The 22,922-nt window shown below is 41.8% G+C and overlaps 1 long non-coding RNA gene across 3 annotated transcripts in view; it reads left to right on the top strand.

Annotated features, from left to right (window-relative positions):
* Positions 1-22,922, top strand: part of LOC129467574 (uncharacterized) — a 170,112-nt gene that overhangs the window by 4,641 nt on the left and 142,549 nt on the right. For all 3 annotated transcript variants that reach the window (XR_010116880.1, XR_010116881.1, XR_010116882.1), the window contains exon 3: positions 9,716-9,804. This is a non-coding gene — a long non-coding RNA (uncharacterized lncRNA). The remainder of the gene's footprint in view (positions 1-9,715; positions 9,805-22,922) is intronic.

Genomic DNA, 22,922 nt, shown 5'->3' with positions numbered 1-22,922 from the left:
GCTGTGGTGCACTGCAGGCTGGTGCATACAGAGTGCTCCGTGGATGCTTGCTGAGTGCCTGTGTAAGAGGGTGGACCGATGGGTCTAGTGGGTTGCACGGCCTGGCTTTCTCCATCTATTTATTTAGATGTGCATTGCCCTGTGTGGCAATACTCTGATAGTAGATCTTAGGCAAAACTCAATTTACAGAGGACCCAAGGGTCAAAATCCAAGTCACAGCTGTACTTTGGCACCAGTGATAAGCGACTTAGACAGAGCAGCATACTACCCTTTACACAATTTTCAAAGTCATCATTCAGTTTAGTCCCCATGAGCTAGATCTGATCATTGTTTCTAGGTGGTGAAGCGGTGATCTACGGCTATTTGGCAGTGAATTAGAGTCCCAGGTCAGCTTGAGTGTGGCTGTGAGAGGAGCTGTGGCTCTGGGTGGCATGTTCTCCTGCACCTCAGGCATGCTCCTGGGGGCAGAGGTATGAATGAAGGAAGGCGGGCTTTCCTCTCTAGCCCAGAGCTAAGGATGACTGCACTATAGGGAAACTGCTGGGAGGGTGCTTGGTCTGAAGGTTTGTGTCCCTTGAAATTCACATGTTGAAACTGTAACCCCAAAGTGATCATACGAGGTGGTGGGTGGGTTGGGAGGTGATTAAGTCATAAGGGTGGAGCCCTCATGAATGGGTTTGGCCCCCTTGTAAAATAGACCCCAGAGAGCTCTCTAGCCCTTTTTCCACTATGTGGAGACATAGCAAGAAGACAGCCATCTATCAACCAGGAAGTGGGCCCTCTTCAGACACTGAATCTTCTGGCACATTAATCTTAGACTTCCCAGCTTCCACAACTGTCAGAAGTAAATGGTTGTTGTTTAAGCCACCAGTCTATGGTATTTTGTTATAGGATCCAGAACTGACTAAGACAGAGAGGAACATAAATTGAGCAGGAAAGGGAATTGCTATGAACTGACTGTGAGTGTCTCCCCCAAAATTCATATGCTGAAGCTCTAATTCCCAAGGTGACAGTATTTGAAGGAGGAGCCTTTGGGAGGTAATCAGATTTAGATGAGGTCTTGAGGGTAGAGTCCCCATGATGGGTCCCCATAATGGGATTAGTTTCCTTATGAAAGGTGACAAGACCCTTTCTCATTCCTTCACGTGAGGACACAGCAGGAAGGCAGCCGTCTGTGAGCCAGAAAGTGAGCCCTCACCTGACGGCCAAGCCTGCTGATGCTTTGGTTTTAGACTTTCCAGACTCCAGAATGGTGAGAAGTGAATTTCCACTGTTTAAACTCCCCAGTTTGTATTGTCTTATTGTAGCAGGCTCAGCTGATTAAGACAGGACTCTAGGGGAGAAGAAGAAAGATGGCCCAGATAAAAGTGAAGGAAGGAAGAAGGGAAAGCAGATCTTCAGAAGAAAGAGGCCGTAATTTTGGACACTGGATGTTAACCTCAGAAGAGGAAGCCCTGGGGCTGTGAAGCCACAGAGGCACTCTGACCTACTCGTTCTTTCTAATAATACTGGAAAATCATCTCACTTAAACTAGCAATAAAAGCTTGTGATTAAATGCAAAGTTAGTATAAAAAAAGGAACAATTAGCATAATAATATCCCTACAGACACTAAGGCACAACAGAAAGATATGGTCACAATAAACCAAAAACTTTAATCTTTCAAAAACAATATATTGTTCTTTTTACAAATAACAATTTGTGAAAGAATAGCATATATCTGAATTAAAATAACACATAAATAAGATGACTGGATAAGTAGATGACAAATAGAGCTCACAGAATTTAGTAAATGATTAGAAATAAACATCATTTTAGAACAAGAGAGATGAAATCAGAGGAAATACAAAAGTAAATAACCGTCACATGTAATATCAACAGATAAATATAACATGTAAAAAAGGAAGTATTTTAAAAGAAGGAAAATTAAGGAAGACATTAAAATATTTGAAAGTAGTAATATAGAAGACTAGAAGGTTCAACATATGTATAATTGGAGATGCTGAGGCAGCTGCCAAAACACAGGACAGAATGAATACTAAAGCCAATACTTACAAAACAAAGCTTCCTTAAATGAAAAAAAAAAAAAAAATCTTAAATATTGGGAAAGCACATACTCTGTTTGGGAAAGTCCACCTGAATGGTCAATACAAAAGCATATTCTAGTAAATTATTGGGCTTTAGATTGAAATCCAATTATTTGGGCATTCATGTAAAAAAATACAGAATCTTACAGAGGAAAGAAAATCAGACTGCATCAGACTTTTTGACAGCAAGTCTTTAAAAAAAAAATTGGAGAAACAGATTTAAGATACTCAAGGAAAACAATGTGAGCCAACCAGCCAGACTGACTTTCAGGCATACATCCATATAAAAATTCAGAGAATATTATTCCTATGAAGCCCTCCTGAAATGTCTAGTACCCCACACTAACTATCCATACTTCTGCCACCACTTTGCCCTCATTTTTGTTATATGAAGCTGTTTCTTAGTTAATGTGGGGTACCAGCACCCAGAAATGCTAGTTAGCATGGTGTACTAGCACCCAGAGATACTAGTTAGCATGGTGTACTAGGACCCATAGAACTACTTAGCATGGTGTAACAGCACCCAGAGAACTACTTAGCATGGTGTGCTAGCACACAGAAAACTACTTAGCATGGTATAACAGCACCCAGAGAACTACTTAGCATGGTGTACTAGCATGCAGAAAACTAGTTAGCATGGTGTAACAGCACCCAGAGAACTACTTAGCATGGTGTACTAGCATGCAGAAAGCTACTTAGCATGGTGTAACAGCACCCAGAGAACTAGTACCGAATGGTGACTTTGAGGAAAGCATGCAGTATGTAATGGCTATATGCTTTAACAATGTAATACCTGAAAAATTATCAAAATTGGGGGTGAAAGGAAGAGGGGAATATGTAAAAAGTGGAGTAATCTGACTGATTATAAGTACTAACTGAGAAAGAGGGCAGATCACAAGATCAGGAGATTGAGGCCATCCTGGCTAACACGGTGAAACCCCGTCTCCACTAAAAATACAAAAAAATTAGCTGGGCATGGTGGCAGGTGCCTGTAGTCTCAGCTACTCGGGAGGCTGAGGCAGGAGAATGGCATGAACCCAGGAGGTGGAACTTGCAGTGAGCCGAGACTGCACCACTGCACTCCAGCCTGGGCGACAGAGTGAGACTCCATCAAAAAAAAAAAAAAGTAACTTCATATTAGTTCTTTTGGGAGAAGGAGACTAGAAAGACAGCAGGGAACTGGGAGCCATTCTTTAAGAAAAGAGAGGATGATGAAAATACAAAGTTACTAGAGTAAAGATGTCCATTAGAAGAAAAATTCACACCCTTCTAGATACTGAAAGACATGTGAGTGAAAAAGCAAATAGAAAAAGCAAGTTGAGTGTTGTATGCAGTGAGTGAATATCTGTGTATGTGTGTGACATGCCATATATATGCAAGTGTCACATGACTGTGGCAGACTGAAGACAAAGACATTGATTACAGTGATAAATAATACATAAAATGGGCTTAAAATAAATGGAAGAAATATTATTTTCAGATTGATGAACAAAGTGAAATCCAACTCTATGCTATATACGTGAGACGTGCCTAAAATAAAGAAATTTAGGGCCGGGCGCAGTGGCTCATGCCTGTAATCCTAGCACTTTGGGAGGCCGAGATGGGCGGATCACGAGGTCAGGAGATCGAGACCATCCTGGCTAACACCATGAAACCCCGTCTCTACTAAAAATACAAAAAATTAGCCGGGCGTGGTGGCGGGCGCCTGTAGTCCCAGCTACTCAGGAGGCTGAGGCAGGAGAATGGCGTGAACCCAGGAGGCGGAGCTTGCAGTGAGCTGAGATTACACCACTGCACTCCAGCCTGGGGGACGGAGTGAGACTCTGTCTCAAAAAAAAAGAAATTTAGAAAACAAAGTACAAATTAAGATATCCAGGAAAAATGTGAACAAAAAGAAAGCAGGTGTCACAGCCATGCTCTCTAGCAAAGTAGACGTTAGAGCTCACGGCATTAAGAGAGATTTAAAAGGAGGTGTTTTCATGACACTGAAGCTACAATTCACCATGAAGGTATCACAGTTATTAACATACATGTGCCCAATAATACAGTCACTTTCAATGAGTAAAAAGTGCAGGAGATACAAGGAGAAATGGATAAAAATATACTCAGGACTGGAGAATTCACCACAGCACTCTCTATCCAAGACAAACCGTTAGTAAGAAGATAGAAGACTTCAATGATGTGGCCAATGAGGCAGATCCTACAGAAGTATATTGAACTCTGAACTCTGATAATTGAGAATACAGCTGCTTTTTAAAAGTGCATGAAATATCTCCCAAATTGACCATATCTTATGCTACAAAGAGAATCTCATTAAATCCAAAGCATAGAAATAATACAATCAGCCTTCTCCTACCACAAGCAATAGAACTAGAAGCTAATTATAGCATTAACAAAACAAAAAGATTTGCCCACTAAACATGTTATTAAACAACTCTTGGAACAGCAAAACAAAATAAAGACAAAATAAAGAATGAAATGACAGAATTTCATAAAAATAGAATCTATAGAATATGGCTAAAGCAGTTATAAAAGAATAATTTTAGACAAAAATATTAAAAATGCAAAAAAGAAAATAAATGAATTAATATCCAACACAAAAAACTAGAAAAGAAACAAGACAGTAAACACAAAGAAAGCAGCAAAAAGAAGTAACAAAAGTACTAATGAGTTCAAACGAGTTGGTACAAATGCAGTAGAACCAGCAAATACATCCAAAATCTGTTCGTAGACAAACTGTGAGGCCATCTAAAAAAAATTCTGGTGAGGTTTGGGAGAAAGAGGGCACAAATATAAAACACTTAGAAATGACAAATGCATCAAATCCAGAAGAATTTTTTTTTTTAATCATAAGATTACTTTGTAGAATTGTATGTGAATAAAGTCAAATACCAAGATAGGATAATTTTCTAGAAAACTGCAAAATACCCAAACTGACCCCATTAAAGCAAGAATCTAAACAGGCCAGTTACCATTAAAGAAATAGAGGAGGTAGTTAAAGAGCACTAAGTCCTTTCAAACTCCAATTACCACAGAGGAAATACACCAAGTTTTAATTAGATCAATTAATAGCAATGATACTTAAATAATTTCAGAGTATAGGGAAAAATGGAGAACATCCAAATTCTTTTTATGAAGCAAGTTAAACCTCTATAATATGACAGAACTTTTACTATAAAACAAAAGTACTAACCAACTTCACTTATGAACATAGATGCACAAAGGTCTTAGCTAAAATGTAATTAAGCAGAAGCAAACAGCATGTAACAAAATAATGCATCAAGACCAAGTGGTTGTTTCACCAGGAACAGGAAGATGGTTCAATATGAGAAGATAATATAATCCATCAAATGAATATAGCTAAGCAGAAATGTCATCTGGTCACTTCAAAAATAGAAGAAGCACTTTACATAATCAAGCATATTCATGTTAAAAACACTTGATAAAAATAGCAATTGATGTATCCAGAAGTTAGCATACTAGTCAATGGCAAACAAATATGTCCTCTGGCTAAAGACAGGAGGAAAACAAGAATGCCTGAATCTCTTATGCCATCTAGGATTGTGTTGAAAATATTAGACCGTGCAATCAGCCAAGAGAAAGGAGTCAGAGGCACAGGCACTAGAAAAGCAGAGGAAAAAATAAAACCATCTCTGTTTGCAGGTGAGAAAATTACATATCTTGAAAATCCCCTCAAAAATCAAAAGAAAACTATTACCACCCCCGAGAGAGAGAGAGAGAGAGAGAGAGAGAATTGCTAAAAATGGCATATTATAAAATCAACATTTGCACGTCAGTAAGAACTTTTGCTTCCAGGAAGATGGTTAGTTACACATAGAACAAACCTAGGAAGGCTCCCAAAGTGCAGAGGGGAAAACAGGCTGAACTCAGCACCCAAGAAACAGCTTGGTGGTGAGTTTCCTGGGTTTTCTTTTGTCTTCATAGTTCCTAGACTTGAAACTGAAGAAGCAAGCAATCTGGAAATGTCAGTGGATGCACACAAATAAACAATCGCAAAAGCCTGCTTGCTCTAGCCAAAGGACAAGAAAAAGTGCAGTCCATCAAGACAGAATCCTTTTAAAAAATAACCACTCCACTCCAGCAATACCACAGAAGAATCTGGCTGTACCCCAGGTACATCAGCAAAGACAACCTTTACCTAGCAGTAAAGAGGTCCCCCTTATACTGGGAGCCCTAGTGAAGAGCAGGGACTTTCACCCCCACCTAGCAGTGATGGGGCCCCACCCACCACAGTGCCAGCAGAGACCATATGGGAGCCAGAATCCTCATCCCTACCCAGCAGTAACAAGGAGCCCTCCTCACTGTGGGCATCAAGGGTGAGTGAGTGCAAAACCTGGGTGTCACTTGGAAGGGAAGAATGGTGTCTCCTTCCTTCCCATCCCCTGCCAGAGTGATATCACTAGGAAAAAGAAAATAATTTATCACCAGCAAATCTACCCTACAGCTAAAACAGAGGGCTTAAGTAAGGCCCAGAATCTCATGACATAATACAAAAATGTCTAGGATTTAATAGAAAATCACTTATTCTACTAAAAATGGAGAGGATCACACAATGGATGAAAAGACAACCACTGCATGCCATACAAATTGACAGAGATGTTGGAATTATTTGACAAAGGTTTTAAAACAGCAGTGATGAAAATGCTTCAATAAACAATTACGAACACACTTAAACAAAGGAAAACAAAGAAAGCCTCAGCAAAGAAATAGAAAGCCTCAGCAAGGCAATAGAGATATAAAGAAAAAAATAGACATTTTATTATTTATTTATTTATTTATTTGAGATGGAGTCTCCCTCTCTTGCCCAGGCTGGAGTACAGTGGCATGATCTCGGCTTACTGCAACCTCTGCCTCCCAGTTTCAAACGATTCTCCTGCCTCAGCCTCCCGAGTAGCTGAGATCACAGGCACCCGCCACCATGCCCGGCTAATGTTTGTATTTTTAGTAGAGACGGGGTTTCACCATGTTGGCCAGGCTGGTCTCAAACTCTTGACCTCAAGTGATCCACCCACCTCAGCCTCCCAAAGTGCTGGGTTTACAGGCATGCGCCCCCACACCCAGCCTCAAATAGACATTTTAGAACTGAAAAATATAATTGAAATTTTAAAAGCACAGTGAAATGAGCTCAACAGCAGAATGAAATGGACACAGGAAAGAATCGCGAAATGGAAGATGGAACAATGGAAATAATCCAACCCGAACAACTTGGAGAAAGTAGAAGAATAATAAAACAACAACAACAACCACAAAAAGTGAACAGAACCTCAGGAACTTCTGGGATTATAACAAAAGTCTAAATTTTGTGTCATTTTGTCCCTGCAGGAGAAGTGAAAGGGGGAGAGGCTGAAAAGTACGTGAAGAAATAATGGCTGAAAATGACCCAAATTGTTAAGATACATAAACCTGCAGATTCAAGAAGCTGAAAGATGCTCAAATAGGATAAACCTAAAGAAATCTATGCCAACATGCATCATAATTAAACTTCTGGAAAGCAAAAAAACAAAGAAAAAGTTTCTGAAAACAGCCAGGGGAAAAGAACACCCAACCTAGAGGGGAAAAACAATTTGAATGACAGTGGATTTGTCATCAGAAAGCATGGAAGCTAGGAGGAAATGACACAATATTTTTCAGCTACTACAAGCAAAAAACTGTCATCCCAAAATTCTATACCGATAAAAATATCTTTCAAGAAGAAAGGAGAAATGAAGACATTCTCAGATGAAGGAAAACCGAGAGAATTTATCAGCAGCAGACCTATCCTAACAAAATAGCTAAAAAGAGTTCTCTAAACAGAAAGGAAATGATAAAAAGGAACCTTACAACATCAAGAAGAAAAAATGATGAGCAAAGTAAATAAAAATATGAATAAATATAGTAGGCAGCTTCTTTTTCCTCTTGAGTCTTATAAATTACACTTGATGGTTGAAACAAAAATTATGATATCATTTGATATGGTTCTAAATATATGCAGAGGATATATTTATGACAATTATTGAAAGTAATGGCAAAAACTGTAACTGTTTTGCACCAACCTAATATAAACTGGGGAAATGAAGAGTCTTAAAGATAGGCAAGATTTCTTTATTTCACTCCACCTAATAAAAGGATAACACCGATAGCCTGTGATATTGTGTAAATATAATATAGTACCTACGTCAACCACTAAAAATGCTGTACAGAGAGGCACGTTTTAAACACTACAGATACATCAAAATAGAATTGTAAAAACATTCAAGTAATCCATAGGAAGGCAGAAAAATATAAATGACCCCAGAAAGAGAGAGAGAAAACAAGAGAGAGAAAAAAGAAATAAAGAATTAAAATGGCAGAGTTAAGCCCTAAAATATTAATAATTTCATTAATGTATAAATAATCTAAAAACACTAAAATACAGAAAGTGATAGGATGGATTAAAAAGCATGACCCAATTATATGTTGTCTACAAGAAACTCACTTCAAATGCTGTAATATAGGCAGGTTACAAGATAGAATGTATCCTTCACCATAAAACAAATCTCAACAATTTTAAAAATAATTAAAGTCATGCACTTGTTCTTCGATCACAGTGGAATCAAACTAGATTATGAATAACAGCACAATAACAGAAAAATCTCCAAACACTAGGAAACAAAACAACATACTTCTAAATAATCCATGGGTGAAAGAAGAAGTCTCAGGGGAAATAAAAATACTTTGAACTGAATAAAAATGAAAATAGAATTGTTGGGATACAGCTAAAGCAGTTATGAGAGAGAAATGTGTGACACTAACTGCATATGTTAACAGAGATGAAAAGTCTCAAATAAGTAACCTAAGCTCCCAGCTCAAGAACTGAAAAACAGAAGAGCAAAAAAAAAAAAAAAAAAAAAAAACACAGAAAGAAATAATAAAGATGAGAGCAGAAATTTTTAAAAAGTGGAATGTAGTAAAGATACCAATTTTACTCAAATTGATATATAGGTTTAATGCAATGCCTATGCATCTCAGCGATATTTGTTGTAGATATAGACAAGATTATTCTAAAATGTATATGGAAAGGCAAAGGCACTAAAATTGCTAAAACAATTTTAAAAAGGAGAACAAAATGAGAGGAATCAGTCTACCCAATTTTCATTTTAATTGTGATAAAATACATAAAACATAAAATGTACCATCTTAGCCACTTCCCAGTGTATAGTAGTGCTAAGTATATTCACATTGTTGTACAACCAATCTGTAGAACTCTTTTTATCTTGCAAAACTGAAACTCTATACCTGTTAAACAACAATTCTTGAATCCTCCCTGCCCCCAACCCCTGGTAACCACCATTCCGTTTTCTGACTATAAATTTGACTACAGTTGTCCCCCCTTATCTGAAGGACATACATTCCGAGATCCCCGGGAGATGCCTATAACTACAGATAATACCAAACCCTATATATACTATGTTTCTTCTATCTGATAACTGAGACAGATAGGAAGTGACTAAGAGGTGGGTAGCACATACAGCATGGATATGCTCGACAAAGGGATGATTCACATCTGGGCAGGGGCAACATGAGATTTCATCATGCTACTCAGAATGGCACGTGACTTATGAGTTGCCTGTTTCTGGAATTTTTCATTTAGTATTTTTGAACTGTGGTTGACTGCTCGTAACTGAAACGGTGGAAAGCAAAACAGCAGATAAAGGAGGATTTCTGGACTCTGGACCTCATGTAAGTGGAATCATGTATTTGTCTTTTCGAGACTGGCTTATTTCACTTAACGTAATGTTCACGAGGTTCATCCACGTGGTAGCATGTGTCAGAATGTCCATCCTTTTCAAAGGCTGAATTGTATTCCATTGTCTGTATATATTATTTTGTTTTTCCGCTCATCTAAAGAGGGGCATTTGGGTTGCTTCCACTTTTTAGCTATTGGGAGGAGTGCTAAAAAGCTCCTTCCCGGAGAATGGCGTGAACCCCGGGGGGCGGAGCCTGCAGTGAGCCGAGATCGCGCCACTGCACTCCAGCCTGGGTGAAAGAGGGAGACTCCGTCTCAAAAAAAAAAAAAAAAGCTCCTTCCCCAGCTGCTCTGCACTCGCCTCCTGTCCTGTGCTGGACTTCAGCAGCACCCCTTTAAGATGCCCAGTAAGTCTTTCTCCAATTTCTCATGGAAGATCCTGGAAAGACGTGAAAATTTGAAAACCTGTATGACCACTGAAAAACAAAATTGACAATCTGGCAAGAAAAGAAGGACTTTAGACAAAGTTGCACAGAAAAACAGTTATGGGATGTTTGTAGAAACAGAAGGAACCTGCTCACATGGTATGTGAGCAGTGTCACTTTTTAGCTATTGGGAAAGTGCTGGCATAAACATGGCTGTACAAATATCTATAGAGTCCCCCCTCTTCCCCAGTTTCTGGAATATATGCCCAAAAGTGGAATCCCTGGATCATATGGTAATAATTCTATATTTATTTTTTAAGGAACTGCCATACTATTTTCCATAGCAGCTGCAGCATTTTGCATCCCTACCAACAGTGTGCAAGGGTTCCAACTTCTCCTCATCCTTGCCAACACTTGTTATTTTCTGCATTTTTGATAATAGTCATACTAATGGGTATGCTTTATTCATCATAGTTCAAAGCTGGAAACAACCCACATGGCCTTTGTGGGTGGATTATTAAATAACTGTGGTACATCCATAACCATGCCATAGAACACTTACTACTCAGCAATAAAAGAACAAACTATTGATCTATGCAACCATCTGGTAGAGTCTCCAGAGGGCTGTGTAAGTGAAAAACGTCAGTCCCCAAAGGTTACATACTGTATGATTCAATTTCTATAACACTGAATCAACACAGTTACAAAAATGGAGAGAAGGCTCCTAGCTGCCAGTGATTATGGATGTGGCTGTAAGAGGCAACAGGAAGGATCCTTGTAGTGATGGAAGTAGCCTGTATTTTGCATATATTGTCATCAATATCCTGATTGTTACATTTTACTATATGCTTGTTGCATTGTATGTAGTGTATACATAGTTTTGCTAGATGTTACCGTGGAGGGGAACTTGGTAAAGGGCACACGAGGTCACTGTGTATTATTTCCTACAACTTCATGTGAATCTGTACTTATCTCAGAATTAAAAGCCTAGTTCCAAACACAAAGGGACGGAATCAATAATTACCATGGATATAAGCCAAAACCTGTTAGAGTATCTATCACTCTATAACAAATTACCTTCAAACGTACCAAATTATGACAACGAAACATTTGCTAACTCACAGTTTTAAGGGTCAAGAATTTGGCCATGGCAGAGCCAGGCACCCTGGCTCAAGGCAGAGCCCTCTCAGGCTCTGGGCGGGCTGGCACTTCAAGGCTTGCCTGAGGCTGTGGGACCCACCTGCAAGTTTACTCACACTGTTATTGGCAGCCTCGGGTCCTCACTGCCTGCTGGAGATTCATAGACCAGTCCCTCCCCAGGGCAGCTTATAGTGTGGCAGCTGGCTTCCATTAGAGCAATTGAGGGGAGAGGCTGATGGAGCGCCCAAGACAGAAGGCGTCATCTTTTTGTGACCTTATCTTGGAAGTAATATCCATCAGCTTTTTCTACATTTTATTCATTAGAAGCAAGTCACTGGGGTCAACCTGCATTCAGAAGAGGGGCATTCTCCAAGGAGGCAGGGATCACTGGAGTCATCTTAGAGGCTGCCCACCAGTGTCCATACACACATCCCCTATATACATCCCATGCACACATACATGCCCACACACACACAAACACCCCTCACATGCTCACATACACACATGTGCACACTCACATTCACACCACACATACCATTCCACACACTACAGACAGACTCACACCATGCATACAGGCATGCACAATACATACACACACATGCTCACATACATGCACATACTGACATTCACACCACAAGTACCACATCCACGTGCTGCACACAGACTCACACCATGCATACGGGCATGTACAGTACACACACACATGCTCACATACATACATGCACACACACATTCACAGCACACATACCACACCCATGCAACACACAGACTCACACCAGGCATACATGCATGCACAATACACACATGCCACAGACACATACATGCTCACATACACTGCACACACCCACTCACACTACACACACCCACTCACACTATATGCACAACAGACATACATTATAAATGCACCCCCCACACATTCATATGACACTTATACACATGTACACATACACACACCACAGACACATACACTCAATATACATATGCACACACGTGCTTACCTGCACGCATGCTCACCTACACACCACACACGTACATGTACATACACTCACATCATATACACACTCCCTATACACACAGACTCACATCACATGTACACACATACATAATACACACCCCACACAAAACAACACATACACACACACTCAAACCACACTCACACACACCACACACATATTTTCCATGAATAAACTTTTTAAAAATTTTCCCAAAATTCTATGTGGTAAACCGTAAAACTCTTTTAAACACAGTAAAGTAAACTTGAACAAAGGAAAAGACACGCTGTGTTCTTAGATGGGAAGGCTTTGGCCAAGCCTCCTTAAGTTATTCCATAGTATTAAAGTATCTCAGTCTAAATACATTTTCCCTGGATCTAAATCACTTGGCTATGTATTTCATTAGGAAGAACACAGTGGGAAGAGTAACTACAAATCGCCAGCTAACCCTTGAAAAAGAACAATGGGAGGGTGCCAGCCACACAAAACATTAAAACATGTCTTCTATAGATACAGGCCCCAAATGGAACAAACCAACAGGAGAATGAGTAAATGGGCAATACAAATAAATGAATAATCCAATGAAAAAGAAATAAAAACAGCCCTCAAACCTCCCCACTTACAATAAAGATAAATGTACAAGGCCATCCCCAGACCTAGTGACAAAATGAACGTATGAAGTTAGCTGTGTATGCAGTGGATGAGGAAGTCACACAGAGAGATATTTCTGTCCAGTGATTTTAGGGATCCCTGATCTGATGGTGCACTCCTAGGAGTATGTACCAGAAGCACGAAATAAGCTGCATGAGTTATCTCAAGCTTTTTTCAGCCATCAGGGTGTTGGTGGAGGTGGTGATGCTATTACTTTGACATGTATGTATGTGTGTGCACGCGCGTGTGTGTGCGCGTGTGCACGCATGTGTGTGTGTGCGCGTGTGCGCACATGTGTGTGTGTGAGAAGGGGTAAAGTAAATGAGTAGTTGTGTGGGCCACGGGACATAGGATATTTAATATGATGTATAGGGAATTGATGATGTAACAGCAACAAGGGTAAGAAAAAAAAACTTTCTTCAAAAGCAAGGAGGCAAACGACAACTCAGTATGAAGGAACAACCCTGATCCCCAGGCTGTGATCGCTAAATCCAGTTTACCACTGAAAGCAACCAGGGCTTCTTGGAGAAATGGTTAGTTCTGGGTGTGCATTAGAAAATGTACAACATGAGACCCAAAGATCTTGTGCCAGAAAGTAAGGAAGCTGCCGTAGCTCTTGGGGCCATGCCAAAAAGTTTCCAATAACACGTGGCCTTGTATGTCTGCTTCTTTCTCTTAGCATGATTGCAAGGTTCTTCCATGTTGTAGCAGGTGTCAGAACTGCATTCTTCTTAAAGCAGGGATATGCCACATTTTATTCTCCATCCATCCCTTGATGGACACTTGGGCTGTTTCCAGCTTTTGGCTATTGGGAACAATGCTGCTAGGAACAGGTGCATATAGGTTTTTGTTTGGAGTGATGAAAAATGCTAGAATTAGATAATGGTGATAGACACATGGCATAGTGTATTTGCTTAGTGCCACTGAATTGTAAATGATTACCATGGTAAATTTTTACATCATGTGTATTTTACTACAATTTTTTAAAAACCTAAGAAAAAGAAATAAAAAAGAATGAATGAAAAAAAAAAAAAAAACTCAGCCAGACTTGAAGAGATTCTTTCAACCAAAGATAGGCCAACGTTAGATTAGCATCATTAACCTGATTGCCTTGAATGGATACAACACATTAAATATGATTTAATCCTTGAGTTTATTAAAATGAAAAGTAAAAAACTGGTCACTATCGGAGTATGTCAGGGAAACTACTCATTACTGTAAAAACTTGGAAAGAAATAAGTATTTCTCCCTGCTTTACATATAAGAACTTTATTTCTAGCTAAGCAGATAATTGAAATGGGAGGTATCTTTTTACATAAATAGTCCAGCTGCCAAATGAAGAATTCATGTTGGAATCAGAGTGTCATCCTTTTCCACCCTTACTGTATTAATGACTTGTGATACTCCTCAGTGACTGCTGAGATTACAAAAACAGAAGCTCAGCAGACGTCGCAAATCCCCCATGGAGGCACAGCACAGCATAGGAAGTCGTCTGGCCAAAACCCAAAGCCTGAATCCGATCAAGCCCCCAAATCTAACTCCCAGTTTACAGGAGCCCTGGAACAGTGAAACACAAACACTACAGGGGGCTCTACAAGAAAAACAACCCTGCTTTGTTGATCCATATAGCACAAAGGGAAGAAAAGGCGTGAGTACGAGACTTCAGGACTGAAAAAAGAAAGGCTTTTGGAGACATATCGACCAGTTTCAAAATATGGGTCTTATTTGGATTCAGATGTGAACTAGTAAAATTACAATGTAGATAGTTGGTAACACGTAAGCGTTTATTGGATATGGATGATATTGTGGATATGCTTTTAAAAAGACCTTTCTTTTGGAGATGCACAGTAAGATATTTATAGGTAAAATCTAAACATGATATTAAATAGTGTTTACTTTAGAAAAGAAAAATAATAAAAAAGATAGAAAAGGAAGGCAAGAGGCTGCCTTCTGCAGGGGAGAGGTCCATCCGGATTCTGCCCCTCACGGAGCCTTGTCTCCTGAGTTCCTCAGCCCTTACCAGCTATGCCTCCCCCACCTCTGTCTGGGAACCTTTTCCTGGCCATGAAGGAAACACACTTCTGTGCTGGGGGTAGGAGGCCCACGTCTGGCTGCCCCAGAAGGTGGATGATAAGCATAGCAGAGGGGTGTGGCTTTGTGATGGTGGAAATGCTGCATTTCTGCATCAGGGGCACCTGAGGTGAAGACTCAAAGCTGGTGGAGGGATCAGACCTCCGCTCTCCACCCGGCCATTTGTGGCCCAGACGGCAGGTGCTTCAAGAGTTAAGACAGGCTCTCCAAGCAAGCCCTGCCACAGTCCTTGCATGCTATGTGATCTAGGGCCACGCATCTAACCTCTCTGAGCCTCAGTCTCCTCCTCTATAAAATGGAAATAATAACAGTGCTTGATAGATAGAGGTGTTGGGAAAAATACATTTCCCAGTGCGGCCTACACAGGTGCTTCAGTAGGAGCTGTTGCTAATGCGCCCCCGACACACACCATGTGAGGAGGTTCCTTCTGTTTCTACAAACATCCCATAACTGTTTTTCTGTGCAACTTTGTCTAAAGTCCTTCTTTTCTTGCCAGATTGTCAATTTTGTTTTTCAGTGGTGATACAGGTTTTCAAATTTTCACATCTTTCCAGGATCTTTCATGAGAAATTGGAAAAAGACTTACTGGGCATCTTAAAGGGGTGCTGCTGAAGTCCAGCACTGGACAGGAGGCAGGTGCAGAGCAGCTGGGAAGGAGGAGGAGGTGGGGTGGGGTCAGTGGGAGGGGCCGTTCCCTGTGGACTCACCCCCATAGGCCACACGTGTGAGTGCTTGAAAAGAACCCTAGGATTTGCAACTCAGCAGCCACAGGGACCATGGTGACAGTGAGTTCTGTGGAGCAACAGGGCAGGAGCCAGAGCGAGCTGGGTGAGAAATGTACAGATGGGGAAATGGATTCCAGGAGGCCAGGGCAAGAACAGGGTGGTAGGGTGGTCAAAGGGCACAGAGCCAAGAACTGGCTGGCCTGGCTATTGGCATATGGATGTATGGGTTGTTCTATCTATCCATCTCTGTGTATCTATGCATCTGTCTATGTATCTATCTACATATCTATCTATCTATCTATCTATCTATCTATCTATCTATCTATCTATATCTCTCTATCACCTACCTAATCTATCTATCTATCTATCTACCTACCTACCTACCTACCTATCATCTAGCTGCCTATCATCTCTATCATTTATCTATCATCTAACTATTATCTATCTACCTATCATCTCTTTCTGTTATGTATCTACGTACCTATCACCTATCTACGTATCATTTCTATCATCTACCTATCATCTCTATCATTTGTCATCTATCTACCTATCACCTATCTATCTTTCTATCATCTGTCTACCCACCTACCTATCAACCATCTATCTATTGACCTGTCATTTCTATAATTTTTCTGTCTATCATCTACCTACCTATCATCTCTATCGTCGATCAATTATCTATATATTTATCATCTGCCTATCATCTCTATGTATCTATCATCTATCATGGAGACAGTTTGGAAAGGAAAAGATGTACACCAAGGGAGGAGGACAGCCCGGACTCCAGGCTCAACCAACTATGAGTCCTGGTCCTTCACTTTCCTGCTGGATTGTACCCCAGGGAAATTGTCACCTGAGCCTCAGTGTCTCATCTATGCATTGGTACAAATAAATACCATCTCAGATGCTGGTAAAGGCATTAATCATGGGAACTGATGTGTAGCGTGTGGTGTATTTTAGTTCCCTTTCTTTCCAGCCAGCAGGACAGATCTGTCCTCACATGGGTGCTAGTTCTGTAGTTTGGCTCCTAACTGGTTTAGAACCACACATTGCCTTAATGTGACAAACATCCCTGACATGAGCCTCAGAGAGGCCTGGAAAGACGGCAGGGCAGGGACTGTTTCCTTGTGTCACTGATCCATCCAACCAGCACATGGGCACTGAGTCCTACTGGGTGCCAGGTGTTGCCATCAGGGCTGGGAACTCTGCGAGGAGCAAGGCCAGGCCTGTGCCCCAGGGAGCTTCCAGTCCAGGCGGAGGTGGGAGGAGACAGAAAAGTGAAAAGACAAGTAGATACACATTTACACATTCTGATGCATATTGTGACTACTGATGAGAAAGGAACCTGATTTCAGCTTGGTGGGTTGGGATGCCCAGGGCAGGAAAGCCATTTTCAAACTGAGACCCAGGGAGAATGGGGAGCCAGCCAGGCAAGGCAGGACGTGGAAGAGTTCCATGCTGTCATGGCTGCAGCAGTGAAGCTCCAAGCGGGGAAAGAATGGTCACATGCTGGAGTCATTTACTGAAGGAAGGAAGTGGGGATGGCCAAAAAGAGCATGAAGAAGATGGGAAGGGCTGGACCACTGAGGGCCTTGGAGGCTGTACTTGCTGTTTTGTGACTGAAATGATGTGAAATGGAATATGCATATGCAGCTTTTAAGCAGGAGAATTACAAGCCAGGTGGAGGACAGATGGCAGAGATGTTGGGGGGCACTACAAGAGGCTGGTCAGGAGTCTACTGCAGCGGGCCAAGGGACAGAGAGGTGCCTGGATGCCTCATTGGAGTGAGGGTATGAGAAGTGGTAGGTTAGGCTCTATGGTGAAGCTGAAGCTAATAGGGCCTGATGGTTCTTGTGTACAGGGCTTGGGGAAAGTGTGGAAGAGCCATGGGGCACGGTGGCTTATGCTTATAATCCCCGCACTTTGGGAGGCTGGGGTGAAAGGATCTCTTGAGCCCAGGAGTTTGAGACCAGCCTGGACGACATAGAGAGACCCTGTCTCTAAAAAATATTTTTTTTAGACCGCTGAGTGTGGTGGTGTGTGCCTGTAGTCCCAGATACTTGGGAGGCTGAGGTGGGAGGATCACTTGAGCCTGGGAGGTTGAGGCTGCAGTGATGGTGCCACTGCACTCCAGTGTGCACCTCAGCCTGGCAAACAGAGCAAGATCCATCTCAAAAAAAAAAAAAAAAAAGTGGAGGTAGAAGTCAAGGGCAGTTGCAAGATTTCATGTGTTTGTTTCCTGTGAAAAGTTGAGTACAAAGTGAGGCCATTTCCATAGATGGGGAAGACCAAGTAAGGCACATATTTAGAGGTTGCTGTATGTATTCTGAAAAGGTGATGTCAAGGCAACCTGGAAAAGAAGAGTTTGAGTTTGAGAAATACTTTAGTGGTAATACCAGTAGGGTTTGGTGAGGGATGGGAGGGGTCTAATTGGACTTCCAGATGTCAAGGGCTCTGAGGCCTCCTGGACAGTTGGTGGTGGAGCATGACTTCAGACATGGCCTCCTTGGCACAGAGGCAGCTATTTCCTCACACAAAGTATGCTCCATACTGAGACTAGGTCAATACAGGCCTATGCCAATAAATACTTGCTAAGCGCCTATAAGAGCCAGATGCCAATGCAGGAAGCTGGGAGGTCTTGGCCCGAGGCTGTCCACAGAGTCCACAGCCAGGAGACAGGTCCCAGACAAGGCTTGGCTTTGCAGGGACACTCACAGGAGGCTATGTTGTGAAGGGGAGACAAGGCTGGGAGAAGAACTTGATGCAGGAGCAACTCCCTCAGCCATTCAAGAGAGCAGTGAGCTGGCTACTGAGATGCCTCATCATTGTCCAGTCCATGATTTTGAGGTAGGTAAGCACATTAGGGAAAAAGCTGGTGTGATGGAAAGGGCTATGGAGTTTCCCAAAGCTGGGTTCAGTCCGATCACTTACAGCTACTTAGTTTCAAAAAAAGTCACTGTAACTTCTGTAAGCCTTTTTTGAAAAATAAATACATAAAAAGGATCTAGTGCTTATGATGCAAGGTTGCTGTCAGGATTAGAGATAATTTGTGGAACATACTGAGCACAGAACTGGGCATCCATTTACTGACTACAGATAGCAATGATGATACTATAATGATGGTGGTGATGGTCATAGTGATAGTCATTAATGGTGAGGAGGATGATAATGATGGTGATAAGGATGGTAGTGATGATGATGATGGTGGTGGGGATGATGGTGTAATTGATAGTGATAATGATGGTGGTGGTGATGGTGATGATAATGATGGTGTTAGTGATAATAATGATGATGGTGATGGTGATAGTGGTAATGATGATGATGGTGATGATGGTGTTGATGAAAGTGATGGTGATAGTGGGATGATGATGGCAATGATGGTGATGATGGTGATTATAGCAATGATGATGGTGATGGTGATAATGTTGATGGTGATGATGATGATGGTGAAGGTGGTGGTGATGTTGGGGTTAATGGTGATCATGGCTGGTGGTAATGATGATGATAGCAATGATGATGGTGATGGTGATGATGGTGAGGGTAATGGTGATGATGGTGGTGATGGTGATAATAGTGTTGGTGGTGATGATGGTGATGGTGATGAAGGTAATATAGTTAACAAAAATGAACATTTGCCAGCAAGTGCATCCTATCCCTGGAAAAATTGTATTGGTTCCAAGATTTGAAAAGTGCCAGTGCTTTTTACTTTATAATGTAAAGAGATTTTGCACATCCCCATGTTAATGTTATTTTGGGTGTGAATATCCCACTTGATGCCAAACATCTCAGTGAAAACTGAAAATGCAGTCAAACATCAAAATGCGCTCAGACATCCAGATGTAGTGATATTCTGCCCACAAAGTTAAGTACACGTGATGGTTATATGTTTTCAGTTTTCATTCTCTCATTTGGCATTGGACTGACTCCGGCACTGTAATAATAGCTATCAAGAGGTACGAACATGTACCAGACACTTGAAAAGAATTCAAAGAGAATGGCATATTGTTGCTGGAATCTGATACATTAAGAAAAAATGCAGGCAGCCTGCTCCTTCTGCATCAGGCTAAGTGGTTGTTGGAGGAAGGGATAGCATGTCTGCTTGGCACAGTATCTTTTCTGCACAGATTCTTAGGTGTGATACAGTCTAAAAATAGCCATGCTCTGTGCTGGGTTGTCTGGGGAATAGCTGTTGGACTCTCAGCTGCTGCAGCTACAAAAAGCAATATACTTTTTGGAAACGTATTAGGCCAGGGTTTTGTTCTGCCAGCGTTGCTTCAAATTGTCCCTCCTGGAACAAACAGAGGCCTGCCATTCCTCCTTCCCAGCTAAGCAGAGGAAAAGAAAAGGGAATGGAGGGAAGGCTTTCAGGCAAATCTGGACTTGGTGCCGCACACCTGCAAGGGGCACAGGCACATGGACCAGAGTGCAGGTGTGCAGGAGAGTTGGTACTCACACTAGAGAACCTGCATAACACACACACACACACACACACACACACACACACACACACACACACACACACAGAGGAGAGAGAGGGACAGTGACAGTACTGCTTCTAATATCCTAACACAATTGTTCAAAACTCCCAGGGAATTGGGACAAATCTCTGATGGGTCTAAGGTGATTTCTGCTTTTCAAAGAATATTTTAAATTGTCAGGAAAGTGTATTCATACTTTTTCAGTGTAATTTTTTCAAAGAAAAACCCTTTAAACAACTGAAAATCAAATTTATGTACTTTAATAAGATACTGAAAGTAGAGTTCTTAGCAGAATCCCTGGCACATAATAAAAACTCACTGATGTTAGCTATCATCATCACCATCACCAACACCATCATCATCACCACCATCATCACCATCACCACCATTATCACCACCATGATCATCACCACCACCATCATCATCACCATCATCATCACCATCACCACCATCATCATCATCACCATCATCATCACCATCACCACCATCATCATCACCACCATCATCACCATCACCATCATCATCACCAAAATCATCATCACCATCATCGCTATCATCACTATCACCATCATCATCATCACCACCATCATTGTCAGCATCATCACCACCATCATTGTCACCATCATCATCACCATCTCACCATCATCACCATCTCACCATCATCACCATCTCACCATCATCACAGTCATCACTATCACCAGCACCACCATCACCACTATCACCATCATCATTATAATCACTATCATCAGCACCATCATGATCACCATCATCATCACCACCCTCACTATCATCACTATCATCAGCTGAAGGGAATCGTCAGCTGATGCACACAGCACAGAAACGCCCAGAATGGCTGGAAAGGTGCCCTGTGGAAAACACTCATGGACGCTTACCTCAGCTTGTGCTAGAGCTGAGTGTAATTTTTTGTGTATGCTGGACCCTTTGCTCTGTCCTCTCTTTGTGAACATCCTGAAATTGAGGACAGAATGTGCAGCCATGACTCTGAGATGGGTGAGCAACTGGGTGACCCTTGCTTACTCACTTGGGAGACCCATCTGGAGAACATCCCTTCGGAGAATCATGAAGGTGGCCAAACACAAGGCTGATGCACCCGTGGCAGGAGTTTGGTCTCCTCAGCTCAACTCAGCAGTGGATTGATGCAGCCATCCTTGCTGGGGAGTCCTGAATGTCACAGCAAGAGTGGAATTTGGGGTCTCCAGTTCCACTCCCCACTTCCACAGTGTAGGGGACTCAGGTGTGGGCATGTCAGCCACAAAGGAGTAACCAAGCCAGGGCAGGGCTCCCGCCACTGTGTCTGGCTTTTACAGATACAGGGTGACAATATTGCCTTTTGTTCCCAGAAAGAGGCATTGGGCTCAGGAAACTGGGCTTCAGAAGGATCCAGTGCTTTCCTGGGCTCCTGGGAAACTGTGGGCTCCACACTCCTTCTACCTGCCCAGTGCCCCGAGTCTGCCCACTGGAAGGTTCCACCTCAGAAGGTTTCTGTATTGGTCCAGAAGCATGGGGAGAAGGCGTGCCAAGTTATTATAGGACAGGGTGAAGGCATGCAGGGGCCCATCCTGGGAAGAGAGAGGTGGTGAAAAATGCTAGAGCACGGGGATCCCAACTGGCGGAGGGGGGCCCTTCCTTCCCTTTAACTTGGAAGGGAAGGTGGCTCAAACCCCTCTTGGGAAAGAAGATTCGCCCCTTTGCTGCCCACCTCTGCTGTCATGGGTCCCCAGGTTACCCCTGTGTGCTGTGGAGTTGCATAGAATTATCTGCCAGCCAAAGGCAGAGTGAGGACAGGAGACACTTCCCAGAAATGTCTGTTAACTTAATGCGCATGCATTGAATATTGTCTCTGTGCCAGGCCCTGTGTGGACAGGAGTGGCAGGGAATTTTCTTCCAGTGGAGGTTTTATCTGACCGCTATTGGTGGTTTACCACTCACCCCACCCTGGGCTGAGGCCGGGTCTAGGATCAGTAGGAGGCACCTGGCCCTTAGTGGGTATACTCCGAAGTGGGGCTTCACTGACTTTTATAAACAGGCTTCTGCCTGAGTGCATCAACCCTCTGCTAGTCTGGATTTACCTTTTCTTTCTTGATGTTTCATTTTTTCCTTTAATAAATAGAGTTAGGCTATTAATAGCCATGGAGAACGTCACATATATTTACTGGGTTATATTTAAGGAATGCTTCTACCAGTAGATGCATAATGACTTCTAAGTTAAGCACAGTGTTCTGGAAAGAAAGCTAATTTATCCTCAGGAATCCCACTATAATTTCCTCTCAGCTCTACTAGGGATAATGTATATTATTAAAATGTATGAACTGATATTTGATAGAGAAGATGATGATATGGAGGAGGATGATCATCATCATAATATTAACAGATTTGCACCTATGTTTCTCTCTCGGCTTTCTGAAGATTAGTCTATGCCTTGATTGTTTTTTCCTCTCCTGGTTGGGTGAAAAACAATATTGCTGCATTGCTGGTTGTGGCCACTGATAGGTTCTTAATGGGCATTATTTCTACTCCTTAATTTTTCCAGTAGATAAAATGATTCCCATTTTACAGGGGAGAAAATGAAGCCTCAAGGATAGTGGAGA

The sequence above is a fragment of the Symphalangus syndactylus genome, chromosome 18, assembly GCF_028878055.3.
Source record: "Symphalangus syndactylus isolate Jambi chromosome 18, NHGRI_mSymSyn1-v2.1_pri, whole genome shotgun sequence".
Classification (NCBI taxonomy): Eukaryota; Metazoa; Chordata; class Mammalia; order Primates; family Hylobatidae; genus Symphalangus; species Symphalangus syndactylus.
The sequence above is the reverse complement of the archived record's forward strand: the minus strand, read 5'-3'. Positions and strand labels throughout refer to the sequence as shown.